This window comes from Alosa pseudoharengus, unplaced genomic scaffold, assembly GCF_046254945.1.
Source record: "Alosa pseudoharengus isolate Yale_2024_CS ecotype anadromous, Long Island Sound unplaced genomic scaffold, YU_APseudo_1.1 YU_APseudo_1.1_scf_18, whole genome shotgun sequence".
NCBI lineage: Eukaryota > Metazoa > Chordata > Actinopteri > Clupeiformes > Clupeidae > Alosa > Alosa pseudoharengus.
In genome coordinates this window covers 26,698,636-26,722,143 of record NW_027468650.1, presented here as the reverse complement: position 1 = coordinate 26,722,143, position 23,508 = coordinate 26,698,636, and the positions used below count along the sequence as shown (strand labels likewise).

Genomic DNA, 23,508 nt, shown 5'->3' with positions numbered 1-23,508 from the left:
TTGTAAAAACAAACATGAATCACACTTGTTGATGACAAACCTGTGGTAAAGAGCTTGCTTCTCATTTGACATACACTATCACAATGACATGCTAAATGCATAACGATTGCTTTGGGGACACTAAAACATTCAGGACCTCCATTGCCTGAAAAAAAGAGTATTGTTGTTGTTGATATGTGTGCTGTGTAGATATACAGCTCTGGAAAAAATTAAGAGACCACTGTACATTTTTCTGATGTCATCCTATGGTTGCTGAGTTACATTTGAATGAGTTGACGGTCATATTCAAAGTTAAGAGACCATTGCAAATTTTTATTTGACCATCAACTCACTCACATGTTACTAAGCAACCATAGGATGACATCAGAAACATGTGCAATGGTCTCTTAATTTTCTACAGAGCTGTATCTTCATTTTAAGTTTTTTTTAGATGAGAATTCCAAAGAAGCTCTTGTTAAAGGATATGTGATTATAAATCAGTGGTCAGAAATGTGTGGTTTTAGAAGAGGCAGACCACTCATCACATTATGCTTTTTGGCTTTGTTAAAAATGACACAATTCTGTAATGAATTGTGTGTGTAAATGGATATTCCACTTCACAATCAAAAATAACAGAAGAAAAGGAACATTATAGTGCAATACTTGTAATTATCAATAGACAATTATACATTATGGTTTCCGCACATTGTTTTATGTTTCTCCAAAACCATATGCACCTTACACAACTACTGTAATAGTGTCTTTATTAATGCTCTTAATAAAGACACTAATATTTGAGAAAAGCATTAAGACCAGAGACTACAAAATTCATTAGACATAACCAAAGCATTGATGCTTTATTTTTTCCACTGTCTCATCATGTTTAACAAATAAATATGAGCTGGTCAAAAGTAACCAAAAAGAATACAATGATGGCAAAATGGACCTTTTCTTTTTGCTATAATTTGGTGAGAGCCAACAATTCTAAGTGGCCTGCTTTACCACCTACCCCTCTTGGCCCAGTCCTTTGGGGTAAAATGCAGGCAGCAGGGGTCGATCCTCAGATGGCGTTTCTGCATAGCCCTCTCATGACCCAACACAATGTCCTCAGAGAGGGTCAGGACATACTGTCCCCTGTAGTAACTGATGAGGTTCAGGTACTGTAGTGTGGATATAATGTCCTCTTTCTTTATGCTAGTCATTTCACTGATCTCCTGGATGGTGATGTGGGGTCGCTCTCCGTAATCTGACAGCAGGTTGAGCAGGATTTCTAGTATGGTCTGGGACCAGTAGGATCGGTAGGATAGCAGGCCAAGATCAGAGAGGGGTTTTTCAGGAGACCCCGTCTTACCCTCCATCTTGGATAACTCATAGCTAAACTCGATGAGCAGTTTTCCATAACCTCTTCTCTGGTAAGGGGGCAGTGTTAGAATGCATGCGACATTGTAATCTTCTGATGACTCTTTCTCCTTAGAAAAGTAGCCTACGATATGAAAGCCTTTAGAATCGTACTCGGTCATCACATAAAAGAGGAATGGATCGGTGTCATAATAGAGTGTCTTGTGGTCCAGGAAGCACTTGGCCAGCAAGCAGAGGTTCTGGGCGTAGGTCGTGTTCTTCCTGCCATCTATTTCAAAGAAGGAGACCGTTCCTTTGCGATAGATCTCGTTTCCAGGGGGATTGCGAAGGGTGCACTTTGTAAGGTGCCTCTGTAGGCACGTGAGGCTCTTGAGGTATTTGAGGCAGAACTCACAGAGGTAGAGGACAGGGAGGGCAGTGAGCTCTTGGGGGTACGGTGAGAAGTACCAGGGCTTCAGCCGGTGGCGCCCCAGCTCAATGCAACTGATGTTCTTCATGCGTGTGACTATGTCATCCTGTCTACGGTCGGGCGCCATGCTGCCTGTTGTGTGGGGCGCAGGGGGTATTCCGTCAGAGCTGTCCTGAGAGTCTTCTTCAGGCACCACGCAATGGGTCTTCCTCTTCCTGCCACGCTTAGAAGGAACCATTCGATGGATTCCACAATTGTTGGTGAGGGTCAGGTGATCATGGCCCTCGTCATTGTCATGGCCATTCAGTTTAGGATTTGTGGTTGCTTTTGCCATCTGTTTTATGGATATCTCTTCTGTGGCATCTGGAAGTGAAAGCTTTGAAACTACTGGGGATGCCTGTGATGCCAAGCATATAGACTCAGATTTTTTGTTTAGAGTGATTAAGTTGTGGTCTTTGGATACATCGGTAATGTTTTGAATGTTGAACTGCAGACCCCTCCGCATGTCTTGCTCAGGGGAGGCTGCTCCTGAGCCAAGCTGGCCATTTGTTGGAGACGTGTTAGTTTCCTTCTTGGGCATCTGAAGTGTGGTTAAGTCCAGCCTGTCTGGGGGCACCCATTCATCCAAACGCTTATTGAAGTCAATGTAATGGACATAGTAAAGTTTATTTCCTGGGATTTCTTTTACACTGAGAACTTCAGCCAGGGACCACTCATCTTCATTCTCCTGATTTTTCCGTAGAACAGGAAGACGACATCCCTCAATGACATCTGCTGCCATGGCTGACAACACTGATGGAAAATAAACAGAAGCTTATATCAAACTATAGCAATAAGCTTAGCCTACTTCACAATACAGCTTTTATGCTCTGTCAAAAATCAATATCACAGAGACAGTCTGAAGAAAATCACAGTTTCTTATAGGTTCACAAATGGGCCGAGATGCAATCAACTCATTATCAGTTACTTTAGGACAGCTGTTGTGAATCAGGCTTCATGCTGAGATCCACCCACTCTTCCACCACACTTCCACAGAGCCTGGAGTCTGGACCAGTTGCTAACTAGGTAACTAACTTCATTCTTTGCATTGATTTTTAGAGAACCTCAAAGAAATCAATGTACCTGTTGCAGACCAAGCTTACAGAAGGAACAATGCCATTGTACAACAGTGGCATTCAAATAGTGGCATTTAGACCCGACTATCTACCTACTCTCTTATTAGCATCAATAGCCTAGTTTGTGATTAAGTTATGGTGGCTAGGCTATCAGCAGGACTAGCCTATACCTTGTGCGTGCGCACTTGTTTTTTCACCCTGCTGTTGTTGACTGAAGTTGTACAGCTTGCAAACATTGAAGCAGACCTGCCTTGAGTGCAAAATTTTGTAAGTAAATTATTAATTGCAGAATTTATATAAAACCAAATGTTGGGAGGTGAATTTACTGTAAGTAATTGTTCGTGCGTTATTCCCCATTCACGTTCAAGCCGAGCTACAGTGGTAAGGCTATTTGTTCATTCAAGATTCATGAGTAGGCCTACCAAACTGATCTGATATAGCTGATATATTAACAACCCGTTTAATTAAAATTTAGCAGCATTATTTTACGTAGCCTAAGTGTTGCAGTGTGTCGTGCTTACTTCTGTAAAGGGCAATTCTGACTCATTACCTAGGTTCAAACAATAACGTTTGCATTTTGCATGCTATAGCCTACAGTTAATTCACGAGAAACAGCTGGTTTTGACTTAGTCGGTACCCTGACTCCTAAAGCAGTGGTTCTTAGACCTTTTGTCTGCCGACCCCCCCCAAAACATCGGCAAAGTCTCGTGACCCCCTTCTCTCTAACAGGCAGAATTTGGTTTTAAAATGTTGTGAGATGGGCATTGGAAGCAGAGGCAGAAAATGTCTTCTAGCTATGTCAACATCAAAGGCATTAGGCCTATGTCATTGGCAGCCTTTCACTAAAAACCTTTACAAAAATGTCTTTAATCCAATTCATTTAATGCAAATCATTTCGCGACCCCTTCAATATTTTTGGCGACCCCCCTGGGGTCCCGACCCTCAGTTTGATGACTGTCCTAAAGCACAGTGCAGCCTTGGTGAAATGTATCAGAATGTGGTGGTAGGCAGGCATACTGTATGTCTGTATGTTTAAGGTTAGTTGAAAGAGGTCGAGCAGTTGGAATATATTTTATGGTAACTCCTAATTCATTTTCTTGTAGTTGCCTTTTGTGAACATGTAAGACCTAACATTTGTGAAATCCCAAGCCTGTGGGTGTAATGATTTCTGTTTTCAGTCTGCAGTTGCTTACTTTTGCTTTTACTGATTTGCTCATTTTATTGCAAACATATGCCCATTGCATTATTGCGTGCTATGCCCATTTCTAATTTGTTACAACATGCATTTTTATGTTTTTTCCTTTGCTAGCTGTAGTCTACAAGTCAACATGATTGTCTGAATGAAGAGATCAGCTGCTGCCACACAGCTTCCATAAAGCCTTATGAGGCCATCACACAGTAAGAATGCACATAATCACAAACTCACTTGTGCTCAAGGGGCTCTTTCTTACAAAATCTCTGAAATAGTTGTCAGCAAGGCAGTGGAGGCGTGTTGTCTTGAAATGTTTTGAGGTCTTTGACCAAGCCACCCATGCAATTTGTGGTTTTCAATAATCAATAATTGTAAGGGGTGGATGTTAAGCACAAGCACTGATGAACACTACGCTGCAGAGTACAGCGGAGAGGAGCAGTTTAGATGGTGCAGAAGTACAGAGAAAACTGGACTCATGAGTGATCAGTGTTTTTCTCTGGCACCACTGACCATGTAAATCATTAAGCTGTCTATCTATCATCTGATCCTCTGGGGTCCTTCTCTCACAGCTCCTCTCTTCTCTTCCTTAACCACCTTACTTCATCCCCTTTGACTACTCAGTAAAAATAGTCATGTTTTGTAAGTTGTTGGGATTGAAAATTGATTAAAGAAATGACTTTTGATTGTGTGTCCAATGTACTTGTACACCGTACAAGATGTATGCTAACTAAATTCAAGTCAGGTGAGAGAATTCTAAGTAGATTTAGTTTCTACTATTAAAGTAAAATATTTGTGCTTTCATAATAGTTTGTGCAGGTTTTAGTGTTTGTGAATTGGATTACTGCAGATATAAGTGACTAACTGATTTATGGTCAAATTAGAAGCAGAGGACATGTGAATCTTCATATGCACATAGATAGATAGATACTTTATTGATCCCCAAGGGATGATGATCATGATCACACTGACCATTCAAAATATTTGTAAGGAGTTTTAAAAGAATTGGAAATCTATCCACTAAATCTAGGCGGAAAAAAAACTCTTCCCACTTCTGTCCTCTGCCATCTTATGTTGAATGGAGATTAAACACATTGAGGAGCTTTCTAAAGTCGCTGATTCTGTCCACGTTTGTATGGACGTCACTTTGAATGCCCTTCCTGCCGCACTTTGATTTTACATGTGATTGTGGTGTGGCGAGGGGAGTGGTGCTAATTTTCTGGATGATCTGAGATGAAGGCTGTTCCCTTTAGACAGGAGAGACGAGCTCCTGTCTTTAATCATGAGAGCTATATCTTCATGGGAGTGCAGGAGCTGAAGCGGATGTTTCAGTGACGCCTTTCCCCTCTTAAGTGCCAGCATGAAGAATACAGACGTGACATTTCCTGTTCACAGACACTAACTTGTGCATGTCAGTTAGTCAATTAGCCTATGGTAGCATGCGGTGCTGTCATCATATATGACTGAACTGGAAGGCCTATGTGATCCTGTATTCACTGCAGAATTAGAAAGAGTGAGAATGTGAGGTGCATTAACCTGTCAACTTTATGCATTAATACAGCTTAGTGTAAACTCAGGTCCTAGTATGGTAGTGTGCGTGTGTAAAAACAATAATCTCTCAGGAATACACCCACTGAGAAACAACTTTATCTCGTAAAAGTCTGCACCATGTCTGTATTTATAAGGATCACTGCCAGAGACAAACCCTATACACACACGTATCATGGCTTCTTGTAGGCAAACAGTATCTGCGTTTACATAGACATTTTTTAATCTGATTGAAATCTTTCCAATTAGAGATTTAAACTGAACTGAATGCTAAATCAGAGCGTAATCCATGTTTACATTTTCCAAAGCATTTAATCCGAGAGTCATTTTTTACAATGTGCAAAGTAGTATATCTGTGAAAATATAACAGAAGACGATGTGCTTCTGCTCATTGACCTTTGAGTCTCAATTCTTAGTTGTTTCTGTGTCTGATACAGACCAATCCCTTTCGTTTATGTGCTCACTGCCATTTTGTTCACTCCAGAAGCTCATTTGTCATGTCACTGTGCATTGCGCCTATTTATGACACCTGCACAGAAAAAATAAATGAATTCCAATAATCGGGTTATTTGTTTACTTAAGCTGCTTTCAGACATAGGTGTAAGTCCACATATTCTGCGGATGCCAAGCAGTTGGGACAACATAACACACATAACATCTGAACAACATAACTTAGCCAGCTCTTACACTACTCTCCTCCTATTTCAGACGGACATTATGTAAATGAGCGCTTGTCTGAACGAAGCGAAGAACATGCGGGTAGGATTCACACCACGTGACAGGGCGTATTGATGATGTTTCTTTGATGCATCCATGTGGCGGGAACACTTAAATGCCAGGGTCATTCAGAAGACCAAGGCACAAATAATCACAAGGCTCAAGGCGCTGAAAAGACGGTACAACGATGTCGACCACAATAACAGGAGTGAGAACGACAGAAAAACGTTCCAGTATTACTACTTGTGCGATGCAGTATGGGGGTCCAGGCTCTCGACAAGACCATTGAGGGTGTCTGCAAGTATGCAGGTGGCAGGTGCATCCCAGACTTGAGTCCGAGGAACCGTCTCCGTCCACATCTGAGACTGCGTTACCTTCGAGAGCTCTCTTATGCCGGACAGTGATGCTGAGGGCGGTGATGCGGCATTGAATCAGTCGGTCTCGAGTATAGGTAATTTTTTGTTTCTGTTGGCATTCTAAACTTTTCGTGAAATATAACTAGCAGCTGGCTTTTAATTCTGTTGAATCTAATGACATTTGGGTTCTTTCTCAAGTGTCACCCTGTCGCTCGCCGCTGAGGAAGGCACACGCCGAGACAGTGGCAGAGATGAGGGACCTGCTGGCAGACCTTGATCGCGAGAGGGAAGACTGATTGGTGGAGGGCCTTGAGAAACCAGGAGCGTGAAGAATGCGCATGGAGAGAAGCGTGAGAGGACCGGGCAAAGGAGAGCGCTCAGATCAATCAACCGCTCCTCGACGTCAACTTGCTCTTGCAGCAGATGGTCCAGATGATGCCACTCCCTCAGGTCCATGGCCAGTACCCACCTCATGAGCCAGTGTGGAGGCCAGAGCCCTGTTACCACCACGAAAACGGACAGGTCCATCGTACACAAACCTGTGAGCCCTCATAGTTTCATTCATGGCCTGTGCCTTGATGGGCACTTTCAAACATATTTTGTTCTCTCACATAGCACATTGACACGACTCCATGGCCTAGGCTACTGGCGAATGGACACTGGTTTGTTTGTTTGTATTTTAAACTTCGGGTTTGGTGCAGTTGTTTTGGCATTTTTAAAACGTGTAATGTTTTTAAACGTAATTTAAAAAAATGTGCGATTTGTCTGTATTTAATAAATTGTAGGCAACACAGTCAGTTTTCTATTTATTGGAATATAGCCTTCTCCTCATGACCTCACTGCTGAGCACAATATTTGTTGAGAATGAATAAGGCCTAGCCAAATAAAACAAAGAAAATATTTATTGCCATAAGGCTGGTCACAGGCTAGTAGGCTACAATGAGTTTAGAGATAGCGGTTACGTCGTGTCGAGGTGTAATGCGGAGAGGCTAATGGCCTGATAGTCTGAACACAAATGTGTCAGGTTCATAAGGCTTGTACATAGCCTGGGCTACTATCACCAGGTGGCCCCTCAAATTACCCTAGCCTGGCCTGGCTCAACTAGCCTGTGCGATTTGATTCACGCTGCTAAGGCAGCCTGGAGACCATGGAGCAAATTTTCGCCTGAGATAGGAGACCAATCACAGAACAAGGGGGAAAGCAAGACAATGATGAGCTATGCAAGGACTCATTTGATAGACATCCGTGGCACCCAATAAACGGATCTGGGCATTTTTTTCAAAAACGTTTGGTTCCCAGACCACGTCTCATTGAGAAGTGGTGGCGCTAGCCAGGCTATGGCTCAACGGTCTGAAGCCGGCTATTGTGCACCTGTGCCCTTGGGCCATGAATCTTTCCACTGTCTTCTGAAGTTGATCCCCCTTTGGCATGGAGATAAAACGCGCTGACAGGTTGTCCTTCAAAGCTGTAGTGACTTTGCACGCAAGGGCACAGACAGTAGAGACCCAGACACAGAAGAGACAGTTTTTTTGTCCTGTATTCACTTGATGTAGCATACCACCAGTAGGTCACGCTCCAATTTTTTTCATTGATGCTGCGGATGTTGTGGATGTAACAGAATACATGCTTCATTGTTGCAAAAACATTCAAAATGAGCACGCTGTATTTGCCCTCCATGCTGTCTGTGGTAAAACAAAAACAGTACTAGCTGCTGTGACGGCGGCCGCATATATTCTGCGTCATATCCCGCCTTTTGCGAACTTGGGCCCTACGTCATATCCCGCCCCCTGGAAGCCCCCACCCCTCACTCAACCACACAATGAGATTCTGTTCATGTGCGTGTGTGTCGTTCGCGCATAATGTCCGCAGGTAAGCATCATGTCAATCACCCGAAGGGTCGGACATCTGTTTGACACAGATCCACATATAGTGCGGAGGACATGTCTGAAAGCAGCTATATAGATTTTTAGATAGATAGATTTTTTTGAACAGATTAATCAAATGGAGTAGCCTACAGCACCTCTCCGTTTGAAAATGTTGGATTGGGCCAAATCCGATCTGTTGATGTGGTTACATGAGGCCTTTTTATTCGTAATGAGCCATCAATCCGATTAAAAGTGACATTTCTGGTGCCATGTAAACAGGGCTAGTGTGTGTTAGGGACTGTTTAGGAATGTTACTTGCATTCTGAAGATTGGGTATGTAGTTTTCGATGTCTGATGCATTAAGCTTATAATGTCTCAGTCTGTAACAGAATAGTAACAGTCTGTATACAGAATGAGTGACTTTGTGATGAGAATAAGCCAGAAGAATATCTTCATTTCTTTAGCAGGTTTTTGCAGTTACTAGATGATGGTTGCCTTTGCTAGCATGTGAGTTTAATGTGCTGCATTGTGAGCCCAGCCCTGTTCCAGCAGTGTCAAGATGTGTGTTGTTATATGGCAAGGCGGGGGTTTGGCAGAAGCATTTCAGCATGTAAGGGGAAATGCTTGACACATTAATCTATATGGAAATGTTTACATTCTCACTCTCAAGACGATGGCAAAATGGTAGCAGTGGAGAGACTGGGGACAATGGGTAGAGGGCAATAGGCAGCAGATACAAGACCAGGAATGCCATTAAGGCCCAGGATTCACATGTGGGACTTGCATCTTTTACTCTTGGGCTATGCTTGTGTACTGATGTCTTCAGGTGTGTGTGTGTGTGTGTGTGTGTGTGTGTCTGTGTCTGTAGATTTGTCTTTTTTTGCAGAAGGAAGAACATTAATAGTAATGCATACATAAAAAGTGCAGCCTCTTACTTGCATCAATGTGTTCACCACAATACACAGAATAGTGTTCAGTGTATACAGTCAACACACACGCACACACACTCCGTTGTATAGCACAATGAAAAGAAGCAGTGACATTTTTTCAAAAGTTTGGGTGTGTTCTCTGCATGCTACAGATGGCTTCAGGACTTTAGGCCTTGCTATTGTAGGTAATGCTCATTCAGGTTTTCATCAGTTCACACTTCTTTTGCATGTTTTCTGGACGCTTAATTATGGATGTGGTTAAAATAGAGCAACTTTTGAAATCGAGGTCTCTATTTTCGTACTAAAAGGGAGAATAAATCAGGCTTAAAATGGTGTAGGTGCTCCTGTGTGCATAGGATTCTCTCCCTTTCGGTCTGCCTTCCAAAAAAACTAAAACAGTTACTGCACTGCAAAGTAGTCACCAACAAACACTGAACTAAAAAAAGCCTGCAACTCTTTGTGTCTATGAAGAATGAATTGCCAAAGCCATCCCAGCAACACTCTTTCATTTAAACTACACACACAACCTGTTTCCCTTCTGTTCCGCAAGACCTTGCCATGGGGTATGCTCTTAATTGGAGACTACCTACACATAAATTGGATATAATATCCTCGGTGCTTTCATTAATGTGTTCAGCTTTCTTTTGTCATTTCAAGTTGAAGGTGTTGACAGACTTTATTAATAAGGGGGTAAATCTGCCTCTGTAGGTGAACAGGGAGAATCTAAAGTAGTGTGCTTCGTGGGTAGACTGTAAGAGTGTGACTCGAGGCGCCACAAAATGTCATTGTGTTCCCTTTTCTTTGACAAATGGGGCATAATAACAAAGAACGTGTTTACAAAGCAGGTGGAAAACAATGTGAATGTCTGCCTTGTAAAAATTCACAGCTAAACGGTGCAGCCCCTGTTTTGTTCCTGACTCACTGCCTAACCCTGGCTACTTCTGTCCCCTTCCGGAAAATTTGATTTATTTTTTTGAAAACCCAGTCATGGGAAAATGCACACTTCTCGTGTAACCTCAGATCTATCCTCAACACCTTTTGGCTATAGAGAGAGAGAGAGAGAGAGAGAGAGCAAGGGAATGAGGGAGAGAAACGAGAGCGAGTGCCAAGAGAAAGCAGAATGAAAGTGGTTCAGATTTTTTTTCACTTTCCCCAGCGCCGCACTTGCCTCTGATGGGCCTTAATCACGTTTGTGGGCTTTCAGGTCTGCCCTTATCGTGCTCAACATAACACCTCGCTGAGGAAATGGAGGTTAATTACCCACTAAAGCTCCCCGTGTCCCACCCCACCCCATTCCACCCCCCCAAAATAAGATGGATTTTTAATTTGACAATTTAAAGCCTCCACCTACTCCTTTTTGTTGTAGTTTCTGCCTAATTTTTCAAGTACAAGGATGATATTTCGTTGTTGTTGTTGTTATTGTTATTGGTCCATAATACCGCAGCGGATAAGCCTGGGTGTGAAGGATCAGTTATTCCTGACCATAGGCACTCCACTTTCATTCTATTCCGACTAACTTCACTTCACACACAGATTTTTTTCCTTGGTCTTTTGAAATGCCACTGTTGGCTCTGTCGATATTGAACGCATCTCTTTTCATCTAGTGCCTATGAGATAAGTCCCTCCTCTATAGAATACTGTATGTCAGTAACTTCGGTCTGTAGTATAGCCTTATATGTTTCTCTTTGCTTACAAGGAAATTATTCTCTATAATTGAGAGCACAATGATTACAGATCCCTGGAAAGTAAATTAGGGAATGCAGGGTCTGCAGTGCTGCTGGCTGAAGTGGTGTGTACCACATATAGCATTTTTACTGCTTTGGACATTACGGTTTGTATTGGCTCGGTAAGGACTACATTCGTGCTAATCAGCAGAACAGCCTTAATGAACCTCTAGTTCCCTATCAACCTAGTGATCAGAAGCTCAACTATACTATTTGAAATCAATACAGCAGGAGAAGAGCAGGAGAAGAGCAGCACAAACCCCCCACGCCTTTCCGAATCAATTCTGTATGGTGGTGAGTAGCCTCCATTATACATGGATAAGGAGGGAGACCGTGTGTGTGTGTGTGTGGGGGGGGGGGATAAATTGAAGTCATTATTGACTGTAAGAGCTGATGAGCAGAGTATCTGGGACAGACTGACATTAAGGAGAAATAAATAAGCTTAAACGAGTGTTGTCAGAGGATCTCCGACACATGCCTCTTCAAAAATTAACCCATCTCTACCACACCAGCAGAGGCCAACTCACCACGACATGTAACATGAAAATGTGCATGTACACCCTCTCTTTCTCTCTTTCATACACACACAAACACACACACACACACTCCTCCCGTTCCTGCTGAGATGGCCATGAAATCTTGTAATGGCCCTTTGCTGCACTGTGTGCTACTCCTGTACATCTATAGGTTCAGAGATATAGAAGGAGGGGGAGTGGTTTGAGGGTGATCTTTGATGTTTTTACCTGAGTGACAGCTGCCTCGGGGGACTTGAGGTATTGTTGCCAAACATTCATGTGATTGGCGTTGACTCCCAAAGCATCCAAGTTACGTGCTGTGTGTTGGAGTCGATTAAATAATCTCACTGTTAAATTTGATGTGACATCTTTACAGTTGCTATTGATGTGGGAACTGCAGTAACAGGCCAGTGTGATGTTCCCACACCTTCTGCCTCCTTCATTTATGTTTCTGGCTCTTTTTTATGTTTTCATTAAGACGAGGGACTAGAATGAAGCACTAGAACAATGAATTGGTAATCATCATTAAAGATTCATCGCCATGTGGAATTTCCCTTAATAAGCCCTGGGCCCCTCCTATACAACAAACTGTATATATTATTCAGACCAATTCCACACATCTGTAGACTGTACATTTGTCTATACATATTTTAGCAGGCCCCGAGGGTGGTCTAATGCAGTGGTCCTATAGGAAGTCACTGTAGCAGAAAATCGCCGATTCTTCAATAAGCCAGTAATGTTGCGCAGTAAGTGTTTCAGAATGAAACACATACAACGTAATGCCAAGGCGTTTATTTCTGCACGTCTGGTGTGGGCCTGAAGGTCATTATTCAAATACGCCCTTTGGAGTGCATTTTAATAGTTATGCCGTTTCTTTTTTTTTTAAAGCTTAATTTAATCTAAAAGGCTGTGTTTATAGGTTCTGAGACATTTCTCTCCTGTCCAAACAGTGTTCCTCTTCATTAATCTTATACTTCATTCTTCCTTATATGGTCTTTTTGTCTTGATCAACTTTTCCAGCCAGCTTTGTTGCAGTGAACAACCTATAAGCAAACAGGAATTGACGGTGTTCGCACACATGCTTGCATTGAATGCAGTGCTGGAGATGCATCTCGTTCACTTTACATTGGCTTACATCATCTGTTGCCGATTTGTATTGTGTTTCTATTGTGTTGCGTTGCTCCTGCCGCCTCCGTCAAAAAGTTGTTCAACTTTTGCTGCACCAACGGACAGTATCGCAAGGCATCAGCCAATCAAATTATGGTTAGCTTCAAGGCATAAACCATAGTACATACCCCTGACCGTCGGGAAAACCCACCGGCATGTAACCTAACGCAAATGTGTAAGAGTAGGGTAAGTGATGTTACAGCACTATCTAATGGACCGGAAGTATACAAATTTAACAGCCTGCAATGCTCATAAACAACAACTCATGACATTTGGTTGAAATGTCCAGTTTTGTATCATTTGAATCAATTGAATGTCAGCTTCCGACATAATGAATTGGTCAATAAAATCAGTGTTGCTTCCAGTGTGTGCTGCTGCATGAAAATATGACTTTCTGTATCATCTTGGGATCTTAAACATGATTTATGCAACTCACTCTTCATGTGAGGCATTCACATTGTATTATGTGATTCTTGGAGATATTACTGTTGTGGTGCACTAAAAGTTAAGGGTTTGAGGGTTTATTACTTCATAATTTATTCTAAATGCACTGTATTAAAATTATGGATGGGGGCTGTAGAAAAGCATGGGATTTCCTGCTTAGTGATGTTGACTAAAATTGCAGTTGAATAAACGAATGCCTTAAGCGCTCTGAAGGACTTGAAGTATTGGTTTAACTGAAAACTTTTCAAAAAATGTAGAAAAACGACTTCTGTGCCCATCGCTCAGATAGCTCCATCCGATTTCATTCCCCGTTTTAGCCTTTTCATGAAAGGACATTGTTTTGCCTCCGGTGTTTTCTTAGGGTCAGTAGTGTTTTGTTAAGGCAGGAGGATTTTGCCCAGAAAGCTCCCCATCCCTTTATTCCTCTAGGGTGCTTCTTCCTTGTTCTCCTACTCTACCTCCCTTCTGCCTTCTCCTCTATACACACCAGGGTCCCTTAACACTCTGCACACAATCCCTCATCCTGACTCTGCACAGCACACACACACACACACACACACACACACACACACACACACAGTCTCTTCTCCCACTCCCTCCAGCCAAGATGTTGACCCTGTGAGTTTAAATTGGGCCCCAGGTGTCTTGAGAACACACTTTGAGAATCTTCCACGGTGAATTGCAGTCTGGTTTCTGAGGTCACTGTGTCTTTGCCTTAACCCCCACAGGGTTCCCTTCTGTACTGGCCAAAGCTCTTCTGTTTAAATACGTGTAGCCCCCGAGACTTGGTTGAAGACGTTGTGTTTTTTTTTTTTTTTTTTAAGGAATTGGTGGCGTTTAGCGCTTAGCAGAGATTGTTCGTGTGTGTGTGTGAGCATCTGAAGAGGCACTTTGCTTTTAGACTGTGTGCTGAGGCCGTTGGTGATGTTTCCAGTGAATGCTCTGCATCAGGAACCTCAGGTGTGTCCTGTAGGCTATGTATGGCATAATATTTCTCTCTCTCTCTCTCTCTCTCTCTCTCTCTCTCTCTCTCTCTAACCAGAAGTCATTGCTCAAACAGCTAGCTTTGGGTTTGCGTTCCCTCATGTCTTCAAGGAATGAAGGCACACATCTTCCCATTTTTGCCAAGGCTTTGGTGCCTTTCTCAAAGATTCGTCTCATTTTCACATTGGAATGTTAAGTGGCAAGCTTAACAAGGCACAAATGGAGTTAAACTTCATTAATGTGGCATTTCACACTCCTAACTTTTCAGGTTTCTTCTGAGAATTTCTCTTCTGTGATGAGCCCCCCATTCCGGCATTTTCTTATGAGCATTAAGGGCTCCCACTGAAGTGCTTTAATTATCTGCCGCCTTTTTGCTCGTTACATTTTCTTCCGTTCTTTTGAGTCTCATCTCATCAGGCTGTCTGGTATTAAGTAGATGACCATCTTGATCAGAGATCATTAACGCCTGCTCATTTTCCCTCCTCCAACCCGCGTGTTATTTTCAGCTCAAATGAGCTGGCAGGGTCACAGCCCTGGTAGAATAGTGGGCAAAGTATTACAGTGCTCTCTATCACCTTGTTGAAAAGCACACAATGATCAGCGGTTTATTAGTTCCACAAGAAAGCTAAAACTGAATGAGAATATACATAATTAATGAGCTTGTTTGAAGTGTGTGTGTGTGTGTGTGTGTGTGTGTGTGCGTGCACATGTGTGTGCATGTGTGCTGTTTTTAATTGCCACTGTATTTCCCTATTTCTTAATTACAGTGTAATGGGTTTTGCTGATGTTTGCAATCAGTGCTCTTGTTGGCGCACCCTGGGATGTATTCTCTTGCATCACATAGCCCCATGCAGTCACCATTCCCTCCCCAGCTCCACAACGCACGCACGCACGCACGCACACATGCATTCGGAAAAATAACTAATATAAAAAGTCTCTGTGTTAAATTCCATCTCCGAGACACTACTGCTGTGCCCATGTGCTCACAACACAAATGTTCCTCTATGAGGCTGATGTCCTCTGACAAGCCCCTAGGTCTGGTGTTTTTAAGCTTTGTTCATTACCAGGGAGGGGAGATTCCACACACTACACCAGCCAGGCGGTATAATCCCATCTGAGGGGAGAGTAATGACACGACGCTCGCCGCTGGAAAATAAGCATAACTTTTAGTAGCAACAATAACAGTGGGAATAATAAAAGCCGAGCGAGAAAGACATTTGGCGAGATGCAGCGAGTGTGAAAACAGAAATGGGCTCGGGTTTATGGAGAGTTTTACTGGCTCGTAGAATAATATTGGCCATCTGTAAATCTCTAAAGCGCGGAAAACTTTATGGAAAAAGGATGAGATGTTTGATGGGTGCAGTTGTATTTCCAGAGAGTTGAGTTGCGGCGCTGTCATGAGCACATACTTATAGGAGCCAGGAAGAAAGTGTTTTTAAATGTCATTAAAGTCCAAATGATCTGAATGCTTTAGGGAAATCTTATGTGAATGAGCTGAATGTGTATGCAGTATGTTATGAGTGAATACCTATGCAGCTAGAACGAGAACCTTATCGTCTTACACCCCAACCTGCCAAAAAGGCAAACGCCCTCGCTCTTCCCTTTGATCGAGTGGAGGTACTTCACACAGACAACTACAAAGTACATGGAAAGCAAACAAATCAATTCCCAAAGTCCACAAGCCAGACACCGTGGTAGAGCAGAAATTGAATATTTGGATTTAATCAGAAACAGGAAATCAAATAACAAAAAAACATGTTTCTTTTCAGGAGCATCATCAATTGTGAACCTCCTTGTTATTTTTATTGGTTTGCCATTCGTCAATGGCTAAGTCAGAAACCACAACACAGCCAAACACACTGCTGTTGTCGGTGGCTTTTGTTTAAAGCCCATGGGGATTATTTCCAGTGCTGCTATCCCATCTCTATCTGAACTTGTTACGCTAAAACATAAAACATCAACAAATTGTGTTGCTTGAATTCTTTTGGAGAAATATCATTCTATTTCTTAACAGTTTGCGGTTCAGATAGAAACTCAGACAGGGTCCTGTGATCTCTCATCTGGGCTGGGGAGAAAAAAAGCAAATGATGTGACACCCTTAATGTGGACTACCAGAACACGGATGTTATCAGTGCAGATTAAGTTGGGGAAGAACCTTGGCTTTCCAGTCCTTGTGCAGGTGAAGTTTTCTTCAACGTTTAGATACTAGCCATCCTTATTCATTTAGGTCCTTGTTCTTTGACAAGGCCTTGCTGGAACAGGCGATAAACAGTAAACATGGCCTTCCAAGTGCCATGATTGATGTCCACAATAGTTATAGGAGGTTTCTCCACTGCATTTCACCAGCCATCTGCTTTATGAAAGGCACTATGTCAGAGGTTCTCCTTGTCTGTGTAACAGAATGAAGGACATGTGCACTGTTGCATATATACAGTAGGCCTTCATTGTCCTTGATTTTGAGGTGTAATTCCACATAAGTACAGCATTTGTGTCGGCATACAGTTGAGAGGTGCAAATACAAGGCAGTCTGTATAGTATTAGAAACTATATGCCAATGTCACAAGGCTCAGGTTGGGACAAAGACAAATGTGCAGGGCTGACAAATCCAGTGTGTTGTAGTGCAAATAGTGATGTGAAAAATGTGTTCCCGTGCCATGGGCCACTGAAGGTCCCTGGAGAAATCTCTGCATACAAACAGAACAGCAGCACTTTCCATACCAAATAGCCTACACTGCCCAAACACATCAATGTGATATGGAAATGTTACTGCATACTGTATGATTTGCTGTGAAACAGAGACTGCTGCATCGTCAGCATATATTGACAGGTTCATGTAATGTAAGGCTCCATGTCATCACAATATGTTCTTGTAGTGTGAATGTAAAAGAAAATATGTGCAATTATGATGTTTTACATGTCTCATCACACATCCCTCATGGCAACCATGTACAAAGTTGGTCCCCAACTTTGGGCAAATGTATTCATACGTCAAGCCAGTAACTGACAATATTATGTCTAGAGACTTATAGACTGAATCATTGCACCTATACTATTTACTATTAACTATTTAGTGGCAGAGGATTTGTTTAGTGTGTGTATACTGTTTATGTACAGTGTATATATACAATAAATACAGTGATCAGAATGGACATAATCGTATCATTGGTTATCATAAAATATTTTCAGTGTAACTGGGCCTGTAAGCGGGACAGTAGATGTAATGGGAGAAGAAAACATGGCAAACATAACATTGTCTTCATAAATATTTATTGATTCAATTCGACCATTCTAGCCAGAGACATATTTGACATTTCAGTGCAAATGGATCAACGCAACGCCGGCCAGGCTTCCTCGCTTACTTATTTAACCGCAATCTGGACTGCAGTCCGCCTCCGTAAGAGCCCTCCTCAGTGCTCTGATTGTGGCGAGGCCTCTGCCATCCTCGCGTCCTGAGAGCTCTCTTAAAAGCTGTTCTCCGTCCACATGAAAGTGATTCATCAGAGAAAACAGGCAGGTCCTCAGGGAGCCTGGAGACCCCACCCCCAGCCCACAAGTATTCAGAAAATTCTTCCTCTGATAACTTCAGTGAAGCGTGACCGCAACATCTGATGGCTGCCTGCTGTAGCTGGCGCTACTAGCCCATGTTGGCATGGTTTGTCTGTGCCACTCATGACTTCTCTTGCGACGATCATTATACCAGTGCACCGTAACCAGCTCAGGAAAAGTGGCTTCGGCTGGCACAGAGAGACGATGCCCGGGCAACCTAATTGGCATGCTTCATCTGTACCTCCTGACAGTGCGTGCTAATTCAATGCCAGGGGCCTGGGAGATGTAATTAACAGAATGATGGTGCGGCGTAACTAAAAAGCGGACGAATGATAAATGTCAGCGGTATTGACAGTTTCCATGTTTTGCCATTCACTCAATTACTGGGGATTATTGAATAATGCCTCTTAAAGCAGGGAGAGACAGGAGAAGGGCAGGCGGAGGAGAGGGGACAAATGTGGAGACTCGGAGGGCACAATTACCCAGCATACTGTGAGCCTGGATTTGGAATGCTTGAGCGAAGACTCGACAAGGGGGGGTTGACTAGTCAGAACCTTTACCAGTGCTCTGCCACATGGACTCAGTGTTCATGTCTCAGACTGAACCTCAGGAAAATGATATACACTTACCAATCTTTACTGTAGTCTTAATAGTACCATGATTATTATAATCTGTCCTGTGAATGTGTTTTTTTTTATTTTTATTTATTTTTTTAAGCAAACAACCCTGGGCCAGAAAAATGAAAAAGCTTGTAATTACTTGCATTTGGCATGAGCCAACGGAGTGTGCCAATCATTCTTATTATTATTATTGTTGTTGTTTTTTCATGGCAACATGGGAGCCTATCTGGGGTTATTTCTCTCTCTATCCATTTTTCTGCATCAAACTTCATATCTGTCTGTCTGTGTGTGTCTGTCTGTCTGTGTGTGTCTGTCTGTCTCTGTCTCTCTCGTCTTTTTCTCTCTGCTCTGGCGTTGCCTCTTTCTGACCGCCCTCTCAAAAAAAATCTGAGCACCAAAAAGAAAAAAGAAAAACTTGACATACAACATTTATGGTGACCGCTTTCAGAGCCCTGGATGTGCTCTCCCCTGCCATCTCATATCCATCTTAGTGCCAGCGATGGCATGGATCTGATAAGGCCTGCGAAGACCTGCATTATTCACCAATTGCTCCAGAATGTGCAAAAGAACACTAGCATATTATGACTTTGGACTGAGATTTGATGCATCTTTTGGGTCAGTAGAGACTGCATATTTGATATCCCAAGATTCATGTACACAGTAGAAGCATCTTGATTGCATGTACGCAGTATATCTTGAGGCATCAAAAGATAAGTTCAGACCTTAGTCATATGCTGCTGCCCTTTGCATTGGCACCCTCCCTCATCACAGCCTAAGCAACCATTTACCTTCCAAGGCGGTTGTTTACCTTGTAACTGTGTCAAATTAAAGCTTTATTAAATTATCCCTCTACTGCTAGCATACTGATTGCTCTGACACCTCTGTCACAGTGTTGTTAATGCTGGGGTGTCGTGCACAGACGAGCATCCTTCATTAGTTTCTGACTGGAAGTTATATAATTAATCCTTGGTCTGCTAACAGCATCGGAAGTGCCTGTGTGTTTGTTTATGTTTCAGAGTCAGTTGATGAATGTGTCACCATTACAGAGCAAATGTTATTCGTGAAGCTGATCTAGTCTTTTAGAGTGTGTAAAAACTGTAACTTAGCAGGCATACTGGTTATTACGGTCTTACAATCTTGACTGAGTTTCTTATATGGATTCTCACACAGCTCTAATCTCTCTCTCTCTCTCTCTCACTCTTGCTCTCACTGTCGCTCTCTGGTCACTGTCTCTACCCCATCTTTTTTGTATTTTATTTCCGCTCTCACTTTAGCATGTGGACTCACATGCGCACACAGTGTCTGGATGTAGATAGCAAGCTGACATTATGAATACTGGCCACCATCTGTTAACCCCTGGGACGGAGTTTGCAGTCATGCTAAAATCAATTTGGCGGCCATTTCCTCGGCGGGCTGATCTCTCATTCATTTATTTGTTTGTTTGGTTGCTCATTTGTCTTCTATTTCCTGGCTGGCAGGAAGCCACACGTCTGCACATCACTGACAAAAATCAGCCAATGGGATAGTAGGACGAGCTTGGCTAAAAGCCTTTCATCATTGTGGAAGGTGATGAAAACTGCATAGTTTCCCATGGTCATGTCTCTGTAAATGCATCAGAGGGGAGAGGAGTATTTTTTCCACATTATTTTTTATTATCTCATTTTGTTGTACCTTCACCAGTTCAATCTGATATTGGCCTAATATAATCAGTCTCAAGAGGAGTCTTAATTACAGTCTGTCTCAAGAGGAGATACTCCTTATGCCTTTTGATTGCCTTAGTTTTAACTATCATACATATCTCTCTCTCTATCTCTCCCTCTTCTCCTCTCATCTCCTCTCTGCATTTCTTTTCCAACCCATGCTTTCATTCTTGCGCACTCTCTCTCCTGACAAGATCTGAAATGAAAATATGAATTAATCATTCAGGATTTGTTTTTGTGATGCAAATTGAATTAGATCCTATTAAACCCAGACAGTGCCAATCATCATTGGCACATTGTGTGTGTGTATGTGTGTGGCTGCTTGTCACTCCAGAGGGTATGTGAGGATGGTGTGTCACACATAAGGTGTATCTCACAAACAGTCATTTATGGATCCGCATAGTGACTGACAATGTAGCAACCGCTGTGTGAAGCTAAAATCTTTTTAACTTCTTGCAGCAGCACATGCAGTTTTTGCCTTCCCTTACTCTTAGCCAAAAGCACAACTCTTATGACTGAGTTCAACCTGCGGACACTTAGGCTTTCTCCACAAGCATTTTGTTTTGACAGTACACCAATCAAGATAAATCAAGATAACCCAGAAGATGTCTCTGCTTTCCACATGTGTAGGGGAAAAATGTCCAAAATACAGTTAGTTCCATAATAATTCAGTGTGTGCAGTATTGGCCATCATGTCTACGAGGCACCCTGGCCCGCCACGATGACCATAACACTACATCGCGCTCTCGCCTTCGCCCTCTCTCTTCCTCTCTCGCCCCCATCTTCTGTGAAGACTCACTCAAAAATAGATGAAAAAACAGCGGTGTGTCTTTGGCTTAAGGCTTGTACCAGCCCATGTCTTTCTCATCTCACATTGAGAAGGAGAGGCCATTTGGAGGCCATGTGAACTTTCTGTGCCCCACCGCCCCCAACCTCTTCCTCCAGCTCCTCCTTTATTATATCGCTCTCTTTCTCTCTTTACACACTAGTCGTTTACAGTGCTGTAAGGCATGTAATTGGCCTCCCTGCCTGGCCTGGGTTCCTACAGCTGTGCTCAATTTGCAAGCTCAATGATGCCGTGCTGGGATGCCGCATCTGGATTTGCAGGGTTGGATTTCTGCCCCACAGCTGTGGTTATGGTAAAGACCTGTCACCTACAGCATTTGGCTGTTTAAATTAAATGGTCCACACCACCACCACCACCACCACCTTGTGTGTGGTATGTATTGCTGTAAATGTTTTTTTCCCCTGACACTGTAATTTTGAATATGCTCAAAGGCAGTATGTCTGCGCGATAAGGAAAATGTTATGTTCTGTAAATGGAATATTTTCCTCAGAGAGCAATCACAGACAAGCATTTACATCACATTAACCTTGATGGAGGTGTTTACAGTAGGGCTGCACGATATATCTAAAATCTATCGTTATCGCGATATCAACGCTTGCGATGGACATACCGCAAAGATTACTTAATTTTCGATAAATTTCGATACATTTTCTGTGCCGTGCGCATTCCATACAGTCTATGGTGTATTCACATTCTGAATGTCAACATATTTTACCAAACCGATGCTGTCATGCTGCCCAAGAAGCCCGTCCCCTACCAGTTTAGGTGTGTGGTGTTTTAGGTGTTGAAGCGGGAGCTAAGTCGTGATGGCTGAAGATAGTGAGTCGAGCGAGGTAGGTTACACTTTCGTGAAGAGGAATTAGTGACTAAAAGGAAAGCGTCTGTTATATGGAAATATTTTGGTTTTATGAAGGATGCCGTGTTACAAACACAGCGCAAATGCGTCCTTCTCCACCGCGTTAAAATAAACAATTTATTTCGTTATTGTTATATCAGAAGATATCTGTCTTTCACTGTCTGTAAGGCTTGTATTTCATGATTTGCATTTAGCAAAAGCCCCAGACAGCAGCACAGAGGTAATCAGGATTCGTTATTTGTAAAAGTTGTTTAACCTACTTCTTATCCTGGACTGTGCGATTGAAGCCCAATTACTTTCACTTTCCGCTGCCCTCGTAGTCGGCATGCCGGTAGCCTAATAAAGTGGGATGCACAGCGTATGAGGTTACAGACTGAGATGACTACCGCGATATAGCTTAAGTAGCTTCTTTGCTAGGCCCATCGAAGGCTGGCAATGTGGAATATTCTGCTGGTTGGTGCACAAGTGTTCAGATTAGCTGTCCATCCGTCTTTTATGAGGATTAGGAGCAGATCTTCCACACAACTTCGATAGCCTAGTCAGTAGGTCTCTTAGCTGTCCACTTTCATCAGGCCATATATAGCCTAGGCTACATGATATTTTATATTGTTTATGTAGAAAATGATACATTTATTTCTGTAATTATACATTTACCCCCCCCCCCCCCCAACCCTACAGTGTATGCTTGCAGCAAGCAGAATGAAAAAAAAAACATTAAATATACTGCTCAAAAAAATTAAGGGAACACTTCAATCATACACTGGATCAGTACTCTGACACTGTTTGGTTCTGAGCACAAGTAAAACTTTTGAGGCGAGTGTTTTATTTTGCAAGAACTGTCAGACATTCTGTGAATGTAGTTTGAGAATGGAGAAAAGGGTGGAAGGTTTCAAAAAATGTGTGGAAAAACTTTTTTGAGCAGTATATTTAAATATCGCAAATTATATCGTTATCGCAGTACTCAATAATGTTATCGCATATCGCATGTTTTCCTAATATCGTGCAGCCCTAGTTTACAGAGGTCACGGTTGTTTACAAGCACAATCACCATCAGCATTTCAGTGTGCAAGAGTGGTTGGAAGTCTCAACGGTGACCAGTGTCAGTAATTCAAGAATTGATTAACTTGGCACGATTTTTTTTTATTGCAACAATGGCCTCCAGATAGAACCATTTTATCCTCCAGCATCAATTTTACTTTTAACCTTCTAACACTATTCTGGTCAAAAATGACCGATTTACACATTCCCTGTACCATAAATATACCATTTTTCATCAGATTGCCTTAAGACCTTATGATATCCTTCACAAAAGGCATTTGAACACATGAAATTCATTGTGACTAATTTCTTTGAATTTTGAGTGATTTATTCAACTTGGTCACAGTTTTTTTGTTTACGGTCAAAAATGACCGCCATAGGAAATTAATGTGAAAGAGTATAATTTTAATCAAGGAGATGAAAGACATCTCCATACACGCACTCCTACAACTTTCCTGTGCTTGTGTGCCCATTCTACACATGAATCATAGTGTTGCACGGTGCACCGATACTACAAAAGTATCGCAATACCTTGAAATTAAAAATGTCACGATACCTAATTTTATTAGTATAGATACTTTTAAGAATGACCGTGTTTTTT

The 23,508-nt window shown here is 42.3% G+C and overlaps 1 pseudogene; it reads right to left on the bottom strand.

Moving 5' to 3' along the window:
* Positions 1–977: 977 nt before the first annotated feature.
* Positions 978–2,528, bottom strand: LOC143131730 (histone acetyltransferase KAT5 pseudogene; annotated as a pseudogene).
* Between the last annotated feature and the right edge of the window lie 20,980 nt (positions 2,529–23,508).